Source organism: Triturus cristatus, chromosome 10 (genome assembly GCF_964204655.1).
Source record: "Triturus cristatus chromosome 10, aTriCri1.1, whole genome shotgun sequence".
Taxonomy (NCBI): Eukaryota; Metazoa; Chordata; class Amphibia; order Caudata; family Salamandridae; genus Triturus; species Triturus cristatus.
In genome coordinates, this window is record NC_140593.1 from 1,061,038,799 (window position 1) to 1,061,058,497 (window position 19,699).

The following is a 19,699-nucleotide window of genomic DNA, read 5'->3' on the forward strand; positions in this document are numbered from 1 at the left end:
CAGTGTGCAAGAACCAAGCACATTTCTTTATAAATTCAGCCATGCACGGTTTAAAGAATATTGCAGTTTAAGAGCCTGCTTAGCACAGAGAAAGCATGGTATATACAGTTCGTAGAATATAATACAAGCCAGATATACCAGGCTATTGATCTGAGTAAACAATCAGCTGCTCAGTTCAACATTCAACTGCATTCATTAAGCTCACGCAAAGTGTTGACAGAGTCAAGTACAAAGTGCTACTAATCCCACAAAGTAAGTATTTCCATCTTCAAGAATTAGCTACCCCATGGCTTGTAACCTACATTTTCCTCCTGCTTCATACTGCTCTATCGGATATGTTTCACCCTAAAATTGAAACTTTCTTCAAACCCTTTCTTTCATGGGCTCAAAACTTTCACATAGCGTTCCTAGCACTTACCCAATAATCCCCGTTCACTCAATACATTATCTACCTTTTTAGGTCGAGCCTAGCGTTGCAGCGCATGCGAGGCATGCAGTATTCAGTATAATGTGGAAGCTCTGCCCACTCTCCGCCCATCTTTTTCATTGGCTTAGGTCCTAAATGCTGCTTTCTGATTGGTTTTAGGCTTGTTAGTCCCTCCTCATGATGGCCATGTCATTTGTATCCTTCCATGGCTACTGGCCCCTTTACTCTGAACACTATTTTCTTCCCTGTCTCCCCCCCCCCCGCAGTCGGTGACTTCTCACCCCCCCTCTCCCACCCCACTCCCGTTCGTGCCTCTTTCGCCCGCCCGCACTCCCGTTTTCAATGCAATAGGTCTCGCGTAAATGTGAGTCCTATTGCATTGCAAATGCTTGTTTTCTGTTTCTGAAAGGTCATCGCTGCCACAATCAACACAATGTATTCTGCTTCTACTCTTTCTTCAGGCCCCAAGAAGCTCATTAAACGTTTGGCCACGTCCTTAATTTATACTTTTACCGGGTTATACGCCGCTTCTCTATCTATGAATATGGTGCATATGGAAATGGAGACAGCCTTGATTAATCCCCTGCTAAAGAAGCTTACAGCAGACCCTGTATTGCAGAATTACAGGCCCACATCATTGTTGCCTTTCTCAGTTAAGCAAAGAGTACCCCAGGACAATATTTAGCACTCGCAATAGCATGACTGAAACGCCTTTAAAATAAAACAAAACCGACTAGGGGGGTATGCTTGACCTGAAAGCAACATTACAGACAGTTCACATAAGTCACTCCCTGGGTCCTCTTAGGCCAACATTGTCAACCAGGAACCGCTCTATGGGCCAGATGTATGACCATTTTTAGCTGTCGCCAACAGGAAATCCGTCCATTTGCTAAAAAGGGCTGTAGCACGTATCAAACTTATTTTGCGAGCAAGTAACGTGTGAATGCGGCCCATTCCCAATGGGTGGCAAAATGCAACCTGCCACATGAATATTAATGAGGCAGGTTCTTTGTGACCCCATTGGGAATTGCAAATAGTGTCTCAGACACTGTTGTACATTAATTTTTGTGACTCCCAATTTACGAGTCGCAAAAAAAATGCATATTGTGAGTCGCAAAGACTGAGGGCTGTGCATCTGGCCCAATAACTCCACACTCCCGTTCAACACCCTTAGGGGAAGGTAGTGTGCCAGATGGGGTTACTGTAGGCTACCTGAGACTTCCATCTATGTGCACAGCTTCAAAAGATAGTGTCTTTCTCCCCGTTCAACTCTAGATGTCAATCTAAACCAAAGATAGCAGCATACCAATAATGATAGAGTCAGCCAGGTTCTGGGACATTGTTTTAAATTCCAAACTACTGTCTAAGAAATGTACAAACAGCCTGGTATAAGCTGCCCAATCTTAGATAATTAAATACATCCTCCCACCTAACTATCTTCATTCTGTTTTTCTGGCTTTGATACTTTTACACGTTGACTGCTCAAAGATATCTCTGGTAGCCCTAGCCAAGTGGGCATTACTCCAGTTAAAAAGTATTTTACAGAATGGTAACTGCTTTCTCACAGAGGCAAGAAAATATGACAATCTGTTCTTTTCCTGTGTCTTACAACTGGAGTAGCACATCCAAGTTAGGGGCATCATTTATAAAGCACTTATTCTTCATCGGTCTCCCCATTTAACCCCGAAGCCGGTGAAAGTTGTGGGTCGCGCTCAACCAGTAGCCAAGACCTTTCTTCGAGTTCACAAAGCTCTGGATTTTTCTCTGGCGTTATCAGTAGACGTTGTGCACAATTTTTGAGTAAGTGGACTACTGGAACGTTTCAGGGAGGAATTACAAACTTAGGGGCATATTATCAACAAACGGCGTTAAAATGATCGCCGCTTTAGCGGGAGAAAACTGCCGCTAAAGCGGCGATAATGGGTTTGATAATATGCCCTTGGGGATTCCAATAGAAGTCCATGTTCTGGTGTCAACATGGGCTTCTATTGGAATTCTCCAGGGCATATTATCAAGCCCATTATCGCCGCTTTAGCGGCAGTTTTCTGCCGCTAAAGCGGCAATAATTTTATCGCCACGCTTGATAATATGCCCCTTAGCTCCTACATTTCCTTTCACCACTTTAGGCACTCAGTTTTTTGCCCCACGAAGATAGTTTATTCTTATTTTGCAATTTGTCTCTTGGACTAGAGGTGAATGAACACATTTGGTGACAATGTCCGCCTGTTTCAGACTTCAATTTTGGTTTTGATTTTCAATTTGTAATGCATTTTTATATTTTATGGAGTGCAGTAACCTGGTGTACAGTACTTCACGAGCCACCTGGCACGTTTCCTGCTTGATCATAATAAAAATAATAGCACATAGCAAAATACATGAGGTGCATTTGAATGCCAAGGGCTGCTGTAGCACATTTTACATGAGTGCAATACTCTGCAATCCCACTTGATCAAAGTGGCTTGCCAATCGTCCAGTCTGAATTTTAATTTGTACTGCAGCTTGAACTAAATCCTAGAATTGTAAATCCTATTTATTCAAGACCGAGTTTACACATTTAAACTTCACTCTGCTGTTGCCTGCAGGAGGAGGAAGCCCTCTCGGTGCTTTCCAGGAGATGTGACGGCCGCCATTTTGTGTCATGATGAGCACACTTGTGACTCGTTAAGACACATGAAGATGTTCACACACCTGCTGCCCGGTGCTAATGTGTCACTCTAATTTGCTGCAAAGACCTCCCTGGAGGCGTGCAGGTTCACAACCTTGACACACAATGCTGAAAGTAACGTTTTATCACCGAGCTTTAACAATTTCGACTATGTTCTGGCTATACGATTAAAAAGTCGAATATTAAACAAGTCCTTGATGTGTGCTGCAAACCCTGAAATAGGATTTGTTAATCTGTGACAATTGGATTTTTATTTTTCCTTACTGCTTTGTACTATCACTTTTCTATGCGCTACAATCAAATATAATGCATTCAAGGCTATCTAATTAAGGGTGGGATATATTTGACATTCACATGAATATCCAATTTTTGAGGGTCTTTTATCAAGTGAACACAGCCATACACTGAGAGGAGAATAATGCTGCAATATCATGGTGTCTGCAGGATTTGACTTCCTTTTAATCTCGCAAAACATATTTCATGCCGCATTATACCAGAAAATTCAACTGGCTTCAAAGACAAGATATAGAATTTGCGTAACACAAAATCTCACAAATAAGAATATAGTGGCTGCTGGCCTGGGGTGAGCATTGCTAGGCAGGTTTAGAGCCCAGCTCGGTCACAAGGCTTGACTGGGAACAAAAGAAGCCTTGGAAACCTTTGTAATCCTAGTAAGTGCCATATTGCACTAATCAAACATAGTGATCACAGTGAACCTTTTGACAAAATCCTTCAAATGAATTTTTTTTTCTATTTTTTTTTTCATTTATGCAGTAGTGTGTTTTCATTAAAAGTTTAATAGGATATTAAGCTTCCTCAACAAATATCTAGTGCCAAAAAACAACTTGCACAGCTAATAAGAAACAATTAAATGCAGGAGCTTGCCAAAGACATATTTTGCCACCAGATTACCATCCTACAAATAATAAACCTCCCTGCAAACACAACAGATGTATCTCGGAGCATCTTTTAAGCTGTGTATTATTTCGCGGCCACTACCATGTATTCCTCTTTAATCGGCCATATTGCAAAGGAATAAAAATGCTGCTGTTCTCCCATTAACTGTACAATGGGACCTTCTGCCAACTCATGAACAGAGAGTTTTGCATGCCACTAAAATAAAGATCTTATCCTGGCATGCTTCAGACAACCCTTTATCGCCTTTATCGAGTTAGTGGGTGAGACAGATACAAACTTTGACAGCCTTCTAGTCTAAACTTTGGGAACCGCCCTAGAGGCTTGACAATGAACAGGACAGGGCAAGAAAACTTGTTTATTTAAACAAAAACACTTGAAACCACTTCACAAGCAAAAGCAAGGGTGTTGCTGTTGGACCTGGCCTCGTGGCGTGGTCCTTAACCCCCTGGATTGTGGCCGTTCCCCGCCCCGGCCGTCACGGGCCACCCGTCTGGACTGCACCAAGGCCCTTCACCCGGAGCTGCACGTGGTCGCATACTCCTCGTGGCTCCGCCATCTTGTTGGCATCCACGTCACACCGTGCCCCAGCCGGCGCGACCCCGCTCAACCCAGCCTCGACCCCAGCGAAGCCCCGACATCGAGGCACCACGAACTGGCCAGGGGGTGCCGCAGGAACCATTCATCGCCCCGGCGGAGGACAGTATCGATGGGACCCCCAACTGTCCTCCCCTCTCGAGGTGTGATCACCCTGCAAACTCCCATGGGCCTGGCGCCTCTCCTGCTGGGCGTCTGGCCACCTCCACCCGGCCACTCCGCCCCCTCGGGCGCATAGGTCTGGACATCAAAGGGCTCCAGACCTATATCTGGGGCGACCCCACCACAGCTCGGCAGTTGTATCCCGGAGTCGAGAGCCCTGCTGATTGAATCGCGGCTGACCCTACGGAGAAGAACTCTTGTCGGAACCATCACGAGCCCTGCTGACTGCGTCGCGGCTCCTTCTTGTGAACCCTTTCTGAACCACCTGGAACATCGGAGCCCTGCTGACGCTGTCGCGGCCCAACCTCGCTGAAACCTTCCTCGGAGCCCTGCTGACGACGTCGCGGCTCGAGCTGAGCAGAAACCATCTTGAGAGCCCTGCTGATTGAATCGCGGCTCTCCACGAACTGTACGCCAGAGCCCTGCTGACGCCGTCGCGGCTCGACCCCTCCGAGATCGGAGGTCCTCCAGCGTGAGGATAAGAACTGGGCCCCAGGTACCCTCGTACCACATTCCTGCCAAAGACTGTCCCGCTACCCCTACCCTTCCAAAGAGACATTGAGACTTTTGGTGGATCCCTCGATCCCTTCGTGTAAATATTGAACTCGTAACCTTTTATTGATGATAAAGAATTGCTTGTCTTGAGACAACCTCCTTGAGTCCGGTGTGGTGGTGTTACTGTGCTAGTACGGGATAGGAGAAGGATCTCTCAGGAGACTTCTCGGCAGCGCTCGGCTACTTCGTGCAGTGAGAGGGCCCCCCCTTGGTGGTCTCACCGACTCCTCGGGGTCCGCCTTCCAACATTTGGTGGCCAGCGACGGGATCCGAGCCGAACGCAGTACGTACCAGCCAGTACCCACTAGCTACCCATCCAAACGAATAGCATCATGAGCAGCCAGGAAAACAACGCGACAATGGAGTTCCAGCCCGAACGGCTGGAAGAATATACGCACAAAGAATTAAAACAGTTCTGCAGAGACAAAGGCATTGCAACCACCAGCCTCGGTACCAAGGAAGAGATGCAGAAAGCTCTGAGGGCATGGTTGGAGGCTGGGGCAGGCCCCCCCCAGGAAGAAGGGCCCTTGCCCCTGACGGAAACCACAGCAACCGCACTGACCCCGGCAACCGGAGGAAGAAAGAGCCTAGAAACCGGCCTCTCCGAGGAAGAAATACGAGAGCGGGAAAAGGTCCGGAGCCACGAACTAGAGCTCGCCCGACTGCGACTGGACGGCGAACTCCAGCTGGCAGAAAAGAAACTGGCCCTTGAGCAGCTACGCCTTCAAGAAGAAATAGAAGAGAAGAGACGACACCGGGAGTTGGAGGAAAAGAAACTAACTCTTGAGCACGAGCGCAGTCTCAAGGAGCTCGAGATCAAGGCCAAGAACGGAGGGACCAACACCCCCAGTACTAGAGACACTCTACCGCCCCCCGAGGCCAAGGTGCATATCCCGAAGGAGGTCGTCAAGGAGTATTACAAGAATGACGATATCCAACAATGGTTCAAGGCCTACGAGGTGGCCATGACCTCCCATCGAGTGCCCCGAAAAGACTGGGGCGCAGGCCTGTGGGGGCGATTCCTGAGTGAAGGGCGGGACACGCTGCTCCAGCTACCGGAGGAGGTGATGACCTCCTACGATCACATGAAGGAGGCCCTGCTCACCCGCTACGGGCTAACAGCGGAGATGTACCGCCAGCGGTTCCGAGACTGCAAGAAAATCCCGGGTACCACATGGGTGGAATATGTGGACTTTTTCAGTCGGGCCCTAGAAGGGTGGATCAAAGGCAGCAAGGTAACCACCTACGGGCAACTGGTCGACCTCATCGTCTGGGAACATCTTTCCAACAATTGCTTCGTGGAACTGAGACAGCACCTCCTCGACAGCAAAATGACCGACCCGCGAAAACTTGCCGTCGAGGCCGATCGATGGGTCAACTCCCGGGTCCCCCGGAGCTCAATGGGGGAGTACCAGAGGAACCCCAACGGACCCCCACGCCAGCGTGGTGGGGGGGAGGGCCGAACAGGAACCGAGACCCTCCCGCTGGGGCCCCCAGGAGCCCCCCTCGAGGGCCACCGCAGCCACATCTCTCCCCGAGCCTAGCGCGAAGGGTGGGCCCGGCCCGACCCGGACCACGGCCACCAGTGACCTGCTATGGCTGCCAACAAACCGGACACTTTGCCAGCGACCCGGCCTGCCCCCTGAACCGAAGAAACGGGGCCGGCGGGCCCCCGCCCCGGCAGCTGACAGCCGCCGCCTTGGGGGGAGAGGAGGAAGAAGAGGCCCTCGACCGAGAAAACACTGAATGGGAGCCGGCAGCCATGTCCCTGGTCTGCCTGGGTAGCCGAGAGATGGTACCCTGCACCCCCATCCCAACCAACACCCAGAAGTACCGGCAGCAGGTCACGGTCAACGGACAACGGGCCGAAGCCCTTCGCGACACCGGCGCCAGTATCACCGCTGTCCGCTGCCACCTGGTGACCCCTGAACAGATTCTACCGAATGTGCTGTGCCCTGTGCGGACGGCCGACAACAGTGAAAGCCTATGCCAGATGGCCCTGGTCCCCTTCGAGTGGGGAGGGGTGACGGGCCTGCTGAAGGTGACAGTGCGCGACGACGCCCCGGTCGACTGCCTCCTGGGGAACGACTTGGAGAGTTCCCCCTGGGCTCAAGTAGAACGACGAGAGCACCTCCGAATGTTGGGACTGGCTGATTGGGCCTGCGCCATCACCCGGTCCATGACCGCCCAGGCCCCCCGCTCATCCTCGACCTCCGGGACTGCCCGACCCGAGGGGCTCACACCCCCTCCCGCCAGCAGCGAGGAGGAGGCGGACACCGACCCCGGGCCCAGCGAATCCTCCCCCGAAGAGATGGCTTCTCCGAGCGCCCTACCAGAACTGACGCAATGGCAACATGAAGGGGGCCCCACCCGAGAGCAGTTCCAGCAAGAGCAACAGTCCTGTCCCTCTCTCGAAGGGGTCCGACAGCAGGCGACCGCGCAAGCCAACGGTGACCAGACCGGCACACACTGGATCTACTGGGCCGAGGGCCTGTTGTACAGTGAACAGAAAGTGGCAGAACTCGGGGCCGGCCGCGTGTTGGTGGTCCCCCTCCGCTTCCGGGAGTTCCTTCTCAACCTGGCCCATGATGTGCCCCTCGCCGGACACTTGGGGCAAGACAAAACGTACAGTCGTCTGGTGACCCACTTCTACTGGCCCCGGATGCGGAGAGATGTGGACAACCACTGCCGGTCCTGCCAGACCTGCCAAGCCAGCGGAAAGACGGGGGGTCGGGTCAAGGCCCCCCTCCAGCCCTTTCCCGCCGTCAGCACCCCGTTTGAACGAGTCGGAATCGACATTGTGGGACCCCTGGACCCCCAAACCGCCCTGGGCCACCGCTTCATCCTGGTCCTCGTGGACCACGCCACCAGGTACCCGGAGGCGGTCCCGCTCAGAACTATAACGGCCCCTGTGGTAGGCCGGGCCTTGATGGGGATCTTCTCCCGAGTGGGATTCCCCAGCGAAGTGGTGAGCGACCGTGGCACGAACTTTATCTCCAGGTACATGCGGTCCCTGTGGCAACAATGCGGGGTCACATACAAGTTCACGACACCATATCACCCTCAGGGGAACGGACTGGTTGAGCGGTTCAACCGAACATTGAAAGGGATGATCCAGGGCCTGGAAGAACCCCTCAGGCGGAAATGGGATGTCCTGCTGCCCTGCCTCCTGTTTGCCTATCGGGAGGTCCCGCAGAAGTCCCTGGGGTTCAGCCCGTTTGAACTATTGTATGGACACCCGGTCCGCGGACCACTCAGCCTGGTCAAGGAGGGCTGGGAGATGAAGCCCCGAGGCGCCCCTCCTGACGTCTACCGATACCTCCTGACCCTCCGAAACCAGACCCGCAAGTTCCGAGCCATGGCCGAAGCCAACCTCGAGGCCAGCCAGGAGGACATGAAGCGGTGGTACGATCGCAACACTTCTACGGTAGAATTCGAGCCAGGTCAGAAAGTATGGGTCATGGCCCCAGTCGAACCCGGCGCCCTCCAGGACAAGTGGACCGGGCCCTTCAAGGTGGTGGAGAAGAAAAGTCCCGTCACCTACCTGGTCGATCTGGAGTCCCCCCGGAACCCCCTCCGGGTCCTACATGCTAACCGGCTAAAACCCCACTTCGCCCGGACCGAACTGAGCCTGCTGCTGGCGACCGACGAGGGGGGCGAGGACGACTCCGAGCCCTTGCCCGACCTCTTGCAATCCGACAGTCACGATGGATCGATCGAAGGGGTCCAACTCGCCTCGTCCCTGACCCCGGAGCAGCGCAACGACTGCCAGCGATTACTGCGGGACTACGCAGCCCTCTTCTCTCTCACCCCGGGGGTGACCCACTGGTGCGTCCACGACGTCGACACCGGGGAGAACCCCCCCATACGACACAGAGCCTACCGGGTGCCTGACCGAGTGCGGGCCTGCATCCAGGCCGAAGTAGCGAAGATGCTGGCCCTGGGGGTCATCGAGCCTTCCGACAGCCCGTGGGCCAGCCCTGTCGTCCTGGTGCCCAAGGCCGCAGCTCCCGGTCACCCCCCGGAGTTGCGATTCTGCGTGGACTACCGAGCCCTGAATGTAGTAACCAAGACGGACGCACACCCGATACCCCGGGCCGACGAACTGATCGACCGCCTAGGGGCCGCTCGCTACTTGAGCACGCTGGACCTCACCGCCGGGTACTGGCAAATCCAGCTCACCCCCGGCGCCCAAGAAAGATCCGCCTTTTCGACTCCGGATGGGCATTACCACTTTCGGGTGATGCCCTTCGGAATGAAGAACGCCCCGGCCACCTTCCAAAGACTGGTGAACAAGGTTTTGGCCGGGCTTGAGGCCTTCAGCGCGGCCTACTTAGATGACATTGCCGTGTACAGCAACCACTGGGCCGAGCACCTCCTCCACCTGGAGGCCGTCCTGGCCGCCCTCCAGCGGGCCGGGCTCACAATCAAGGCCAGCAAATGCCAAATCGGCCACAGATCCGTGACCTACCTGGGCCATCAAGTGGGGAGCGGGCAGGTGGCCCCCCTCCAAGCGAAGATAGATGCCATCCAGACCTGGGAACCCCCCACTACCCAGACCGCTGTCCGGGCCTTCCTGGGCCCCACCGGATACTACCGGCGGTTTATCCGGGACTATGGGAGCATTGTTGGCCCCCTCACAGAGTTAACGTCCAAAAGACAGCCCAAGAAGGTACACTGGACACCCCGCTGCCAAACAGCCTTCGACACCCTCAAAACGGCCATGTGTACTGCTCCGGTGCAGCAAGCCCCGGACTACCAGAAGGAGTTCGTGGTACAGACGGACGCCTCCGAGTATGGGATCGGGGCCGTCCTCTCCCAAACTGACGAAAGGGGGCTCGACAGACCAGTGGCCTTCATCAGCCGGCGACTACTGCCCCGGGAGCAACGCTGGAGCACTATTGAGCGCGAGGCCTTCGCTGTGGTGTGGGCCCTCAAGAAGCTCCGGCCCTACCTCTTTGGCGCCCACTTCCGGGTCCAGACCGACCACCGGCCCTTGCAATGGTTAATGCGAATGCGGGGCGAGAACCCCAAGCTGCTGCGATGGTCCATCTCGCTACAAGGGATGGACTTTGACGTCGAACACCGGCCCGGCAATGACCACGCCAACGCCGACGGCCTGTCCCGCTTCTTCCGCCTTGACGAGGAGAATCCCCAAGGAGATGGGTGACTCTCCATGCCTTCGGCTGGGGGGGACGCCTGTTGGACCTGGCCTCGTGGCGTGGTCCTTAACCCCCTGGATTGTGGCCGTTCCCCGCCCCGGCCGTCACGGGCCACCCGTCTGGACTGCACCAAGGCCCTTCACCCGGAGCTGCACGTGGTCGCATACTCCTCGTGGCTCCGCCATCTTGTTGGCATCCACGTCACACCGTGCCCCAGCCGGCGCGACCCCGCTCAACCCAGCCTCGACCCCAGCGAAGCCCCGACATCGAGGCACCACGAACTGGCCAGGGGGTGCCGCAGGAACCATTCATCGCCCCGGCGGAGGACAGTATCGATGGGACCCCCAACTGTCCTCCCCTCTCGAGGTGTGATCACCCTGCAAACTCCCATGGGCCTGGCGCCTCTCCTGCTGGGCGTCTGGCCACCTCCACCCGGCCACTCCGCCCCCTCGGGCGCATAGGTCCGGACATCAAAGGGCTCCAGACCTATATCTGGGGCGACCCCACCACAGCTCGGCAGTTGTATCCCGGAGTCGAGAGCCCTGCTGATTGAATCGCGGCTGACCCTACGGAGAAGAACTCTTGTCGGAACCATCACGAGCCCTGCTGACTGCGTCGCGGCTCCTTCTTGTGAACCCTTTCTGAACCACCTGGAACATCGGAGCCCTGCTGACGCTGTCGCGGCCCAACCTCGCTGAAACCTTCCTCGGAGCCCTGCTGACGACGTCGCGGCTCGAGCTGAGCAGAAACCATCTTGAGAGCCCTGCTGATTGAATCGCGGCTCTCCACGAACTGTACGCCAGAGCCCTGCTGACGCCGTCGCGGCTCGACCCCTCCGAGATCGGAGGTCCTCCAGCGTGAGGATAAGAACTGGGCCCCAGGTACCCTCGTACCACATTCCTGCCAAAGACTGTCCCGCTACCCCTACCCTTCCAAAGAGACATTGAGACTTTTGGTGGATCCCTCGATCCCTTCGTGTAAATATTGAACTCGTAACCTTTTATTGATGATAAAGAATTGCTTGTCTTGAGACAACCTCCTTGAGTCCAGTGTGGTGGTGTTACTGTGCTAGTACGGGATAGGAGAAGGATCTCTCAGGAGACTTCTCGGCAGCGCTCGGCTACTTCGTGCAGTGAGAGGGCCCCCCCTTGGTGGTCTCACCGACTCCTCGGGGTCCGCCTTCCAACAGTTGCCTTATGCTTGTTTAATGTCATCTCTCTCCATTGTCAAGGTCCTTCTGATCACAGATGGATGCAGACCCTGCCAATGAATGCAAGTCCATGCACAACCCCGCCAAATCGCTCACTATTCTCTGTACACAGTGAACTGCTCTGGCAGACTTGTGCATGGTTTTGCTTTTGTTGGCAATGTCCACATGCTTTTGTGATCACAGGGTCCTGAACAGTTGATCTTGCATAAAATGAAACTAGAATAGGCCCATTCTTTTATGTTTTTTGTTCAACTAAAAGGATATTTGCGAACAGTCTTTATTGTTTCATGCACAGTTCACTGGCCAGGAAGAGAAGCCACAGAGGCCACTATTGTGGCAATCTTCATTTGCCAGCCCGGACTGCAAAGTGTGCACAGAATTTTTGGGACCAGTCTTCATTTTTGCGATGAGACCTATGTATTAATAGATCGCATCACAAAATCTCAAGTCGCAGTGGGCATAACATTCCAAATCATAATTAGGAAGGGACACAGCATTTACACCCCTTCCTAACTACGGTTCGGAATAGGTCTGTATACCCATTTTGCAATCCAAATATGCTTTTTCAACTCACAAAAGAAACGTAGTACCTAACAAAAAGGCTTTTTGTGGTCACAAAACATGCTATTTTTGAAAATCAAAGGGCTTACAATTGAAAAATGTCTTTGTACATCTGTCCCTTAGTCGATGCAGCCTTTACTGCTGCATTGGTTTTTGTTGCAGTGCAAGCGTGGTAAAATGTTATTACACACTCACTCTCTTTACTACTCTAACCGTACTCGGCCCTTTACGATTAGACAATCTGCAGCACCATTTACCACAGAGGTAATGATTTTCTGATGAATCTTTCTCCGCCGATGGGGTGGCTAAAACACCACTTTAGCTGTCCAGTGAGGACCATAAATTGACAACTAACTCACAAATGTGAGATCAGATTTAAGAACACCACTCTCAATACCATGCACTAGAATTATGCAGACCAAAAGCTCTGCAACAGCAACACAGAACAAAAGAAGTAATACCTGATGTTCCAACAGAGCATGCTGATTATCCCTACAACGCATTTAAGACATCAGTAAAATAGCCTAGTTTAAATGGAAATATCAACAAGACTCAATAATAGACTCAGACAGATAGTACATTAATTTGGTTAATTGCATTAAATATTCAAAACATATAGCAATAAGCAATCTTTTGAGGATTTCAGTTAAGAATATCACAGCTTGCATTAAAGCACCAAACATTCAGGCAAAGCATTATCGGATGGTTATTATAAAAAAGAAAAACAGCTCATAGAGTTACAGAGTCCCGCCACCATTAATTGAGCTGAAAGGACAGTTTGTTTGTCTAACAGCTCAAATCCTACGAAGAAGGGGAAAGGGTTCAGATTTAAAGTCCATTAAGGGCGAGTCAATTAGCATAGAACAAAAGAAGTAATGGGAAATGAAAGTTAAAAAGTTTGGCAAAGAAGGTTTCAGTGTATCAGTCCATCAGCTACCGACTGTAGCATCAGCAAAGCAGTCCAAAAGTAAGAGGATAGTCCTAAGTAATCATCAAAAATTGATTAGCATGCCATCCTCTCGCAAGGGGCAAAGAATAAATATAGTATCTGTCAAGACGCACAAGTCAATGGCGTCTGCGTTGCCCCTCCTTTGGGGTTTCTCACAAAGTTCTAGTGCATATGGCATAAAGGTACTTTTACTTGGTCAACAGTCACATATGAAACGGAGAGTTACAGGGGGCCACCACTAATTGATGGTCAATGTAATCTTGAGTTGATGCACTTTAACCAGAGTGTGGAAAGAGACTCCACACAATGGTGAATGCAGTCACAACTGGCATTGCACTCACAACTGGCATTGCACACAGATGTCAAGCACGTTTATTAATAGCCAACTGAGGACCCCAGGTCAGCATATTATGTATATTTACTGTGGAGATGGCCAGAGAGGGGATTAATTGTAATAATACTAAAGCCAGACTCAGATTCAAATTCAATAGAGTAGTGCAATCTGTTTATGTTGGCCATACGGCTATCAAGAACAGCTTAACATCGGGAGAGCTAATAATGGAGACAATTTGTGTTTCCAGGTCATTCAAGAACTGTTCTACAGTATGGGAAAGAGATGGCGGTGGAGCCAGCACCGTAATAATATGTTTCTGTGTGGGTGTCAGACGGAGCACTGTGAAGTGAAAATACCATTAAGCGAGTCAATGTTTTTGTGAACGGGACCAATGTTTTTCCATCTGCTGATGATAACCAGCTTTACTAAGGAGCAAGTGAGGTCAGACTAGCCTATAGGGCAATCTGGTAGTGCCAGATGGGCCTGTCTGATGGGCCATCCAATGAGCCTATTATGTGTCTGTGTGTATTGTAAACATATTGAAATAAAGACTAGATAGGAGCAGCAAGACGAACTGTGCAGGATGTGGATGCTGCTAACTCGTCACCTGCAGCACTGATGAACCAATCGCAGTAGAAAAGCATGGACGCATCAATGTTTTTATATCTTTTTGATAGGGCATTGGGAATTTCCAGAGAACATGTCTAAAAAGTCCAGCATTGCTCATTTTAGAAATGTGGGCCACTTTTTAATTACCCAGTACATAAATGTGGGCCACTTTTACTTTGGTACCCGTGATATTTTGCCTCAATCTGACCCTCCAAGGCAGGTGTCACAAGTGAGAAGGTCCAGGCTGGAAGACCCACATATGTCTGTATGCGCCAGCAAACCAAAAGGTATCACAATTTGTGGAAAAGCTTTTTTTTTTTTTTTAGGGCGACAATAAATACCGAAAGCTCCACTATGGAACAGTCTATGAGGCAGACTAAACACCTCTTATTTCTGCTGGCAGAGAGAAAAGTTGTGTAATTATGCTGCAAATAATTGTATGAAACACTTTGTACGGGAATAATAGAAGCAATTAAAAATATATGCATTAAAGATTTGATAGTGACAAAAAGCGTTTAATAATTTTGTTCATATTATTTGCAATTGTCCTTCTAATGCGGTGAAATACGACTAAACCATCTGAATTAAATCTAAAATATGAGGCGACCCTAAAACAATAAGTCTTAAGATCTCTTAAGTTAAAGACATATATTCTGAGACTAGACAAGGATGGATTGCTTGTTTTTCAATTCAGACAGAGCTGCAAAAGAGAGGAACGTTCATGGATAAGTCACAGCTTGTCAGAACAAGAGGCAAGACAAGAAACAGCAGATAAATGCCAAAATAAGTTGCATTAACGCCTCACTCCTCGCACTTCACTTCTGCATCGAGGACAGCCATTACTGTTCAAAAATAAGCCAATGAGGAAGGGGGATAAAACCAGAACCAAAGCAATAGAAACTGTCAGGTTCCTAAACCCCTCTGCAGCTGACAATCACTCGAGCTTTAAAACTAAATGGAACTCAGTTTGACTTGGTAGGCATTTTTTCAGTTTTAGCTTTCATTTCAGAGAACCTGCAGCTCAATGTTCTCGAAAATTCACACAAATTAAATGTCAAATGTCCTTGTGCAGGCACGTTCCCTAAATGCAAAGTATGGCTGTGCATCTAGAAGAACAGTTGTGTTTACTCCTAAAATTCCTCCCAAAAAGTGTAGACTTTTTTTATTAGGACAAATTAGGGAAGCTCTATAAAAAATATGATTCGTTCAGCAGAAAAGCGAATTCCTCCAGGTTCCAGAGAGCAATCTAAAGAAGTCACCCACACGCAGGTTTGTGTTCCGTGGTTTACGATGGCTCCAAGATAATTATGGCAGCCACAAAGCACAAGAGATCTTTAAACCTGCCAGACAACCCAGCACTTAAAGTATTTTTTATAAGGAAGGAATGTCATCATAAGACCAAACCACAGTCATAAGGACACACAAGAGCGGATCTTGAATGGGTGTTTAAGCTTGGATCAAGAGAATATTTTGATAAGGCTATTTACAACCTGGCTTCAGAGATTCTCAGTTCTTTGTAAGTTAAGTATCTCAGAGATTTTTATTTGATCAATCATGCCTTTTCCCTTATTGTATTGAATAGGTTCCTCGCAACAGCAAAAATAAAAAAATATTTTGTGTATAGCATCACACTCTATTATCTAAGTACCTTTGTGTAAACGTGCTCTAGAACTAATTTTAGAGACAGTTATTCCTACATGCAGATCCTTTAAGAAACTTCATTATTGTCTTGATTATTTACAAAACATTTCCAATGTTAAAAAGCTAAGTCAGAAAGAACACTGCATTTAGTCAGTTGTTCTGATGGCTTGCGGACCAGCATAGCTGATACTGCAGAAATGAGGAAAACAGTTTAAAACAAGCATTTGCAATGCAATAGGTCTCGTATTTATGTGTGATTCAGCTATTGGGACTGTAAATGACAATCCCTTTTATTTATGAGTTGTTTTTAAAACAGACAAATTAAAGGCATTGTCATTTACAATGCCATTAGCTTAAATTCTCGCAAATGCGAGACCTATTGCATCGCAAATGTTCTTTTTTTTTCCAAAAGTGCCCCATGGCGTGCCTTCACTTTCATGACGACCTTTTTTGTGTAAAAGTGCCCCATTCCGCGGCTTCACTTTAATAGCAGCCGTACCCCTTACTTTAAACACGGCACGTCTAAAGATAGGAGTGCGGCCGCTATTAACGTAAAAGCGCAGCATGGGGCGCGTGTAAACAAAACAAAAAAGTGAAGAAATAGAAAAAAAATATGCAGCTGCGTTCATCGCCACAAATAAACCAAAGGTGTGGCGCCACTGTATGAGTGTGGAGTGGGGAGCTATGAAAAAAAAAGCATTGAGGGAGAGCGTTTCCTGCATGCAACAGCAAGCCTGTGAAAAACATTTAACAAAATAGTGCAATTAAACCCTACAGAGTAACACCACATGTATCAGGGGGTGTCCTCATGGGAGGTTCCAAAATGAGACACGGCGGTACTAAGGAGAGACTTAAGGCTATCGACCAATGAAAAGCCACAGTTTACAAAGGACAATGACACAAGCCCAAAAAACATCTGGACGGAAAATGGGCAGAACTTCAAGTCCATACCTGAATACAGCATGCCTCGCAGAGCAGCACATGCACTGCCCAGGCCCCACCTAAAAAAATAAGAGTCAGTGGACTAACTTTAAAACAAAGAATGAAGCTGAAAGTCAAAAACAGAAGGCATTGCCAAAGCCAAAATGTCTGCTTATCCTATAATGTAAACACGAAGCACTGGGTGGTGCCATTATGCCATGCACGTGAAACTGTAAAACAAAATTAATGTGTCCACTTTATCTACAACATTAGTACAGTGAGTCTATCCACAATATGCCTTGTTTCTGTAGGACGGCCCTCCTTAACACTGACAACAGACATGTAAAGCTAATTTATTTTTATAGTCAAGGTGCCTTTAGAACAAAACTCACACTAATTGATTTTAATTTTTATATATAATATTTCTATGTTCTCACTTGAGCCTATTTTATTTATTTTTTTGAAGTCAGGGTTTAAAAGAGATCAGAAAAATCTCCACACCTACTCTAGGCGACACCGCTTTCTATAAGCTTTACCCTGAATAATGTAGTGAGTATTCTGAAGACATAGCAAAACCCCACCTCACATGAAATGCAACAAAAAGGTGCAACCTGACATGGGGCACAGTAACTAGACAAAGCAGTAAACTCAGCGGCTTGTCCCTTAATATGAGATAATAGACTTCCGCAGCCATTTTGAGCCATATGTCATGTAGAAACTCTTCTTCTGAACCTGGCAGGATGAACAACGCTATGTGCAGTAATTCTCAAAACATCTTTTTAAATTCTCATGATCATCATAAAAAAGGGTCACTGGAAGATTGGGCATTTTATAAATCCATTAGAGTGACAGCAAGAGGGTTCTAACTAAGCTCAGATTGGAGGCAGAAGCAAATGAAAGCCAAGCACAAATAATGAATATTAGAAGCATGATTTAATAATTACATAGACCTGCATTTTAGGTTTCAGCCAAGCAAGACTCATGCTGGTTTATGGATAAAACAGTAAGGAATGACTATGAACCACAAATATAAAATACCAAAGGGAGGAAAACTAGTCTACTGCAGTAGGTCTATATCACTAGAATAAACTTGGATACAAAAATCTAGCAGTAATTATATCAGGAAACCAATAACAATGCAGACAAAAAAGGCATGAGTACATATGAAGTTAAGTACAAGTGGATAAGGGTAATGTTAAGATGACCACCTCCCTCCTTGACCCATTGAACATGACCAATAATACTACACACAGTAAGGCACCTATCCACAAGACATGGGAGGAACAACACTGGGAAACAATGGTAGATAGCAGCCGTGTTCCCAGAGTTGTGAGCAAGACCCATCCAAATAGCATAGATGAAAAGGGAGACAGGTGCAGTAGGCAATGTTAATCAAACAGGAGGAAATTGGGATACCTGGATGTAGGAAAGGGGGCCACTGGTAGGGGAGGGGAACTCTACTCAAGCAGCAACTACAATTCTTATCAGGGTGAAACACAAGCAAACCCCAAATTAACCACTGCTTAGCCCTCAGGTAGCTTGCTACAAAAGCAGCCAGGCTTTACTTAGAGGCAATGTGTAAAGTGTTTATGGAGCACTTCAAACAGTAATTAAGTAAAAACACAACACAAGGATAATCTCACACCAATTTACACAAATGGAGTAAAATGCAATAAATTGAGACCAAGATTACAAAACTCCAATCAATAGAACTGAAGATTTGCGATTTTAAAGATTTAGGTAATAATAGTGCCTAAAATCACAAAGCACCAACTATTGTTATCTGGTAGTGTCGGACTGGTAAAAAATCACAAGTTCAGGATGACCGCGATGGAGCGCTGGCTGGGTACAGGGACTAAGTTAGGCTCACTGAACAAAGTACCTTAAACCCTGGTTGTGGAGCACTGTGAGATCTCGCGTCAAGAATGTGTTGCACCGAGCCGGTTCCCAAGAAACTGCAGGCTGCGATGGGATATCCTGCATCAGAGATGCGTCGTGCAGTAGCGGTTTCGATTAAATAGCCAACTGAGGACCCCAGGTCAGCATATTATATATATCTACTGTGGAGATGGCCAGAGAGGGGACCAATTGTAATAATACTAAAGCCAGACTCAGCTTCAAATTCAATAGAGTTGTACAATCTGTAGCTTCTTTGGCTCAGGAAGCGGAACAGAGTATCTTGAGACATTATTGTTTACATCTTGGATCAGCCCACAGGAGTATTTGTTATCACCTTGTTTATGTTGGCTGTTGTATGTGTATCCTTCTGCCTCTACTAGAAGGCACGTGGGGACTACTTTATATCTAAAAAGTACATTTATTACCAGACAGCTAATACTTTACCTCATTCGTTCATGCTAACATAGACATAGCATCCTTTTTTTTAGGTCTTGGCTACAGACAGCTTAAGCAAGACCTAATGTCTCAAATAAATTGCATATACTTAAATAAGCTTTGGCTCCGCCCCTTGGTCACGGGTTACAACGCAAGCATGCGCATGGGTGGCAATCTAGGAATGGCTTTTTTAAAACACAAAACCCATTTCAAGATTGTGAGGCATGCGTGCATCTTGAAGCCTTTGCAACATAATACCTCAGCATTTTAGAGCTGATACCTATTGGCTTTGCTAAGGCTTATTTTAATTGCCTTGCACTGTAGGAGGCAATGTATATTGCTTTTGCAAAGCTCAATACAGGCTTTGCCAACGCTTAATAATACCTCCAACACAGACATGACTTCTGGAATTCAAAAAGTTATCATGGAAGTAGCAGATAAAAGCAAACTACAAACTGCTTTCCCTGTATCAGGCGACTGATAACAGAAAATGGGTTCAGTCAGTGAGTGCTGGCACAGAAGAGCAACAGCTGCTCCCGATCTGCCCTAGATACAGTCACCTACAGCAGATAATGCTCAGGAAGCCATTTATTCTGAACATACAGAGACGGTATTCTAAACAAAGCAGCCTTTTGAGAATGCAGGAACACTGTTAAG

At 48.6% G+C, this 19,699-nt stretch overlaps 1 protein-coding gene across 2 annotated transcripts in view; it reads right to left on the minus strand.

Moving 5' to 3' along the window:
• Positions 1-19,699, minus strand: part of SDK1 (sidekick cell adhesion molecule 1) — a 2,285,003-nt gene that overhangs the window by 2,086,405 nt on the left and 178,899 nt on the right. The gene's annotated exons all lie outside the window — the stretch shown is intronic.